Genomic DNA, 6423 nt, shown 5'->3' with positions numbered 1-6423 from the left:
TACTGGCTCCAGCCAAGGCACAAGGTCACAGGTTCTTCATGTCATCACAAGAAAGAAAAAGAAAAGAACCTGTTTCCATGAATCCAGCAGTTCTGAGAATCGACCCTAAATGGAGTCAGAATGGTTCTTACTGAAATCCACTCCCCGCAAAAAACTGTTTTGTGTTTTAAAGAGCGGAACATTAAATTAATGTGGTTCAAGTTGGCTCTAAATAGGGAGCAGGAAGCAAACAGTGAACAAAGGACTTTTTTTTCTAGGAAAAGAAAATCTGATTCATTCACAAAACATAAATTGGCCTTCAGTTAAAAGCAGTAATTAACAAGGGCATTTATGCTGAACAGGTTGAGAGGAAAGAGCTGTAAGACAAGACAATGCAGTGCTTTTTAAAAAAGGAAGATGAATGAGTACTTAAAATGCACTCGGAAATGTTTATTTTAGCAACATGTGGTAAAATGCAGCAAGACTCAATTAGCACAGTGGCTTCTTCAGCCACAGACTACATTTCTCCTTCCTTATGTTTCCTTGTGCCTTCTCTTCCCCCCACCCCCGCAAAGCATGAATCACATTAAACAACATTTTGTCGAGTATAGCCCTGTGATTAAGATGCATAATGCTGTATTACAACTTGAGATTCCTTAAATAAAATGGTACGGACTCAACATGAGTACGATTCCTCCCTTCGTATATCATCTACAAGTTCTTGCTGATAGAACTAATCCTGCTGTCAATATATGTATCGTTTTGATTTCCAAAAGTCAGTCATTTCAGGTTTGGAGAAGGTCTGCTGTGCCATATGGTAGATATTGATTTGCAGTGTAAAATAGACCCTGGACTTCTCCTCATATCTTCTTTCTTGCCAGCAAGTGAGCCAATAGCCATCCTTTTGATGTGCATCCATATGAAAACTTGCCAAACTTTAATGAATACACTGAGGGCTACTCCACAGCGCTGGAACAAAGAACAAATAGTTTTGATTCTGAACTATCATGTCCCAGCATGCTCTGCTCCTCAAGTAAAAATTAGGGTTGATTCTTGATGTACTTCTTTTCCTTGGATTGATGCAATTATCCACTTGCAAGTAAAGTTATCTAGGAGATAACTTCCATTAGATTTTATAGAAATTCAGAAACATGCAGTGGTATGTGTATATATATTGTATATCAGCATGATGTTGAATTATACAACCAGACCATTGGTCCAGCTAATATAGTATTGAAGGAGCAGCTATTCAAGACCATTTGACTTGAGGATATCAGGAACAGATATCAGGGACTTTTACACACAGCAGGCTTTACCACGAGTTTACTGGGAGGCTTTACTGCAAACTCGAAGTTGTTGTAATGCAAATATTGGACTTTTAAACCCTGGATATAAATTGGGCTACAATCTAATATGCAGTGAAAACCCCAAATTGTGTGTGAACTGCTCCCCGATAACTTGCAGGGACTTAGGGGTAAATCTGGCCGATATGTGGATGCACCCCCTCCATTCTGGAGGAGATGGGAGTTAAAGGCTTTTAAAAGCCCCATGTGAAAAACTTCCTGGTGGATCATAGGAAGCCGCATATACTGAGCCAGATCCTAGGTCTATCTAGCTTAGTATTGTCTACACAGACTGGCAGCGGCTTCTCCAATGTTGCAGGCAGGAATCTCTCTCAGCCCTATCTTGGAGAAGCCAGGGAGGGAACTTGGAACCTTCTGTTCTTCCCAGAGCAGCTCCATCCCCTGAGGGGAAGATCTTGCAGTGCTCACACATCAAGTCTCCCATTCATATGCAACCAGAGCAGACCCTGCTTGGCTAAAGGGACAAGTCCTACTTGCTACTACAAGACCAGCTCTCCTCTCTAGCAGCATTGTGAGGCAAGCTGTGCCCCAGGCAAGTAGATAACACCCCTGCTACTAGGGATGTTCACAAAGAGTTTTGTGCAGATCTGGAGCAGCGGAGAGTGGGCACTTTAAAGGGAGGAAGGCAGGTTTTGCCTGCCCCTCTGTTACGCCTTCGTTGCCCCTTGCCACCCTAGAGCAGCGCTGTTTGCATTAATAGCAATAGCACTTACATTTATATACTGCTCTATAGCCGGAGCTCTCTAAGCAGTTTACAATGATTTAGCATATTGCCCCCAACATTCTGGGTACTCATTTTACCGACCTGGGAAGGATGGAAGGCTGAGTCAACCTTGAGCCCCTGGTCAGGATCGAACTTGTAACCTTCTGGTTACAGGGCGGCAGTTTTACCACTGCGCCACCAGGGGCTCTTTAAGCAGCCAGGCTCTCCGTTTGCCCTGCTGCATTTGCTTAGAAAAAGATCTGACCACTCAAGATGGCATCCACACATGCTCAGATGGCATTTCCTGCTCGGAACAGGAACTTCCTGTTTCTAAGCAAATGCAGCCAGGCAAACAGAGAGCCTGGCTGCTTAATGCAAACAGCACCACTCTGGGATGGCGGGGGGGGGGGGCAGCAAAGGTGTAATGGAGGGGCAGGTGAGACCTGTCTCCCTCCCTGTAAAGTGCCTGTTGGTCCCCCACTGAATGATTTGGCTGAGGTAGCTTGAAGCATTTTGGTACCTGGGCGCTTTCCAGATTTACCCGCTACAACAGTGTCACTACTGTCCACTAAGTGTGCTTCTGTACTGCCTGTGTTTCGACATCGCAGTCACTGCGCTATCAGCAAGGTGCCATTCACATTTCCGATGCCTTCTTTTGGATTTTATCCTTCCACTTTAGTCCTACAATGTTGCAAGTGTATTGCAAAAAAACCCAAAGCGATCATGTGTGTTGCATTTTCAAAACAATCCTGCCAAGCCGAAGCATTTTACTGCTAAACAGTGTGTCATCTGGAAGGCGCCCTGGAAATAGAGGTGTCGAAACACTTCATGCACACCCCTACCTGCTACTCCCCACTCCTGGACGTCTGTGGTAACTTGAAGGTAAGACATTTCTAGCCTGCTTTCCAAAGGGAAGAAGACTAATGCGACCGCTATGGCAGTGTGTGTCCTCTACTAGTGCTGCTGCTATCACTACGAACATTTATATACCGCTCTTCGAGCAAAGTTCTCAAAGCGGTTTACATAGAAAAATAAATCATACTTAAATAAGATGGTCCCCTGTCCCCAAAGGGCTCACAATCTAAAAAGAAACATAAGGTTGACCCCAAGCAACAGCCACTGGAGGGATGCTGTGCTAGGGCTGGATAGGGCCAGTTGCTCTCCCTCTGCTAAATAAAGAGAATCACCACTTTTAAAAGATGCCTTTTTGCTCAGTTAGCAGGGGTTAATATCTTTTGAATTTGTATCCTCTAATATCTTTTGTATTTACAGTCAAATACAAAACAAATCCACAGCATATTGGAGGGAGTGCCCCAGGGGACCCCAATGTGTTTTGTTTTGTTTTGTTTGCTGATCCAGAATGTTCTTTCAAGATGATGACCACTCATAGACAACAGCGCTTTGTAACCCATGCTGACAATCAGATACAACCCAAATCCAAACACATGGGAGGTGTCCTAGGAAGGAGTTAAAAGAAACAGAAAGTAGGCTTCATTATTTCTACTTAGAACTACTTGTTTACATGCTCAGATGCTTTCTTTATTTGGGCTCACTTCTGTATATTAAGCCTGTGCTTGGCCATCATTATCAGGACTGAGATCAGTATCAACCCCATGCTGGTAATTATTGAATTGTGCACTTGATCCCAGGGGTGGTTCAATGAACTGAGGTGCAGGGGCTTACCTGTACTTGAGATGCAGCTACTCTGAAGAAATTGGCTGCCTTCCAGTTTCAAATCATTGTGTTTCCTTCCGAAATCTCACTCTACAATGCACCAGGAAAGAAGCGACAAAAGCATGAGGAGAAAAGCCTGTATACTTCCCCTTTGCTTTGTGTAGTTTTTTCTCAGGCTGCAGTGATGGTCACAGCATCAGAAAAAAAAAACCCTACTTATTCCAGGAACACCTGTAAAATGCCTGAGAATACATCTTGGGTGGGGGGTCATTTTAAAAGTAAAGCTGCAGAAGGAGAATAAATGTCGCAAATCGGAATACATGCAATAGCACTATTTCTGCAATCACTGGGTGTTGTTTTTTTAGGTGTTGGAGGTTGATTAGGGACTCCTAAATATAAGAGCACCACCACTTTAACAGATCCCTGTTGGCCCAGTTAGTAGGGGAAAATCCAATGAGTTAACTGAGCAAAGGAGGCACCTCTTAAAAGTGGTGATTCTCTTTATTTAGCAAGGGGAGAGCAATTGGCCCTGTCCATCTCCAGGACAGCATCCTCCTAGTGGCTGTTGCTGGTGTCTATATTATCTTTCTTTTTTTAGATTGTGAGCCCTTTGGGGAACAGGGAGCCATTTTATTTATTTTTATCTATGTAAGCCACTTTGGGGACTTTGCTTGAAAAGTGGTATATAAATATTCGCTGTATTCATTATCTAGATTTGAGGGTGGTAGTATACCTAATGAGGGTGTCAGCAGTACTATACCCAATAAGTTCCAGAAATACACCCAATGAGTTATTTAGAATTGAAGGCAGTGGCTTGTCAGTTGCTGTATTATCACAGACTGGACATCTCTTTGGCATAGCTATCTGAACTGGATGTAAACACAGCCAGGCCAGACATAACAAAGTGTTCTGCATCCTTGGAGCACACCTCAATCTCCAACATAAGGGGGTGGATAACAGGGACTGAAAAGGAGGATGACAAAGAGAAGAGATGGAAGACAAACATACTTGATACAACTGTCATTGGACTTGGTGAACATCGCTCTTGACTCCATCTTGCCTTTGGAGATAGACACCCATAGGGTACACTGGCTTAGGTTAAAAACAACAACCTGCCCCTGCTGTTAGAAGACCGACTGAAGAGTTAGGCTGGAAGGACCAGGTTCCAAGAATGAGACGACTGCTTAGCTTTAAAGGTTGTGAAATGCTGGCACAGTCAACCAGACTAATGAAGCACTGGTGCAGAAGACGGGCCGCATGCACTTTGGGAAAGGGGTAAGGCTGGTCTCAAGCACAGGCAAAACTGGTCAAAACCGGTTTCGCCTGCACATGAGAACCTCAGGGAGCCATGTGGCTTGTGGCAGCAGCAAACCTGTCCAAGGGCTGGTTAGCCAGAGTTAGCCTAGAGCCTGTTAGTCTGGGTTAAGGGCACAGGCATGCCTTTAGCCCGGGCTAAATGATTGTGTGTCAGTGCTGCACGGCTTCGGGCAGCGTCGACACAGCAGTAGCCTCCCAACCAGTGCTGGAAGCATCCCCATAATGCACCTCACACTTGTGTGGTGTATTATGGGAGTTCTGGGGGTTGGGGCGATGAATCCCGGCCCTGACCCTCCATGCTGCCAGAGGAAACAGCTGCACATCTGGGTGCATGAGATCTGTGTACAACACATATAGAGATATCGTCTGCGGGGGAGGTAAGCTTTTCAAGGCTTCCTCCCCGCACACCCCGAGCCCTTTCTCGCTGATCGTGAGAAAGGGCTCAGTGAGTTTTCCCAATCTCCCCTTCCCTCTGAAACCCACTATGCCCTCAACAATATGTCCCTGAGGGTCACACAGCCCTCAGGGACATATTTTCTGGGCTCACAGTTGGCTTTAGAAGGAAGAGGAGATAGTTTTTAAAAATCACCTCTCTGAAGCACGTGTTGCATGTTTGCTTCATCAGCTAGCACCTCCTGATAATTTTGGGGATAGGGAATGCTTAGGACTGGGGATGTGACCTCTGAGGTTTGAGGTCCAGAGGCCCCAAATTCAGGAAAGATTCCACAGGCACAATTACACAAACTCTCAGCAACACTGATCTATACACTACTAGGCCTGCCTGATCACCCTGTCATAAAGCTTAAGGAAAGGAATGTATGGCATATCTGCTGTTGAAAGCAGACTAGCATATCTATCTTAATGTGTGTTCTGAAGTGACATGTTTGAAGGCAGAGACCTAAGGGGTCAGTTAATGGAACAGAATCAGAACCAGCAACTGAAAACAGAGGCCTGCTTTCTGGCATGCAGGGGGAAAAATAATAATAAATCTGGCTTTCTGCCAGGGCGCCTGTAAAGGCTTCAAGTGGACTGTTTGTTTGCAGACCCCCTCATTCACGGTTCCCAGTACTGACAGCCTCCAGCTGTGTGAAATATTTCTGCGCCGACGACCATACCAATTGAAAGGTATGCCATGACTTCAAACCAGTCCAATAAAAATAATAGCAATAAACCTTTAAAGACTGCTTCTCGTGCCAAAAGCCAGGCTGAAACTCAAAGGCCTGCTGCACGACTTTAAAAAGAAACCAAACAATCTGGCAAAATTCTTACTAAAGCAGACATGTGGACGTGAGGAAGTGAGTTACTTCTCTCTTATGCATCTCTCCACTTTGCTTATGAAATAGGAAGACTGCAAACCTTCCACGATTTAACAGATTCTCAGGGACA

The 6423-nt window shown here is 44.8% G+C and overlaps 1 long non-coding RNA gene across 1 annotated transcript in view; it reads right to left on the bottom strand.

The window, feature by feature from the left end:
• Positions 1-404: 404 nt before the first annotated feature.
• Positions 405-6423, bottom strand: part of LOC128351746 (uncharacterized) — a 50284-nt gene continuing 44265 nt past the window's right edge. The window contains exons 2-3 of the long non-coding RNA XR_008320016.1: positions 3730-3810; positions 405-1088 (exon numbers count right to left, since the gene is read on the bottom strand). This is a non-coding gene — a long non-coding RNA (uncharacterized LOC128351746). The remainder of the gene's footprint in view (positions 1089-3729; positions 3811-6423) is intronic.

This window comes from Hemicordylus capensis, chromosome 1 (genome assembly GCF_027244095.1).
Source record: "Hemicordylus capensis ecotype Gifberg chromosome 1, rHemCap1.1.pri, whole genome shotgun sequence".
Classification (NCBI taxonomy): Eukaryota; Metazoa; Chordata; class Lepidosauria; order Squamata; family Cordylidae; genus Hemicordylus; species Hemicordylus capensis.
This window is presented reverse-complemented; position numbering and strand designations above follow the sequence as displayed.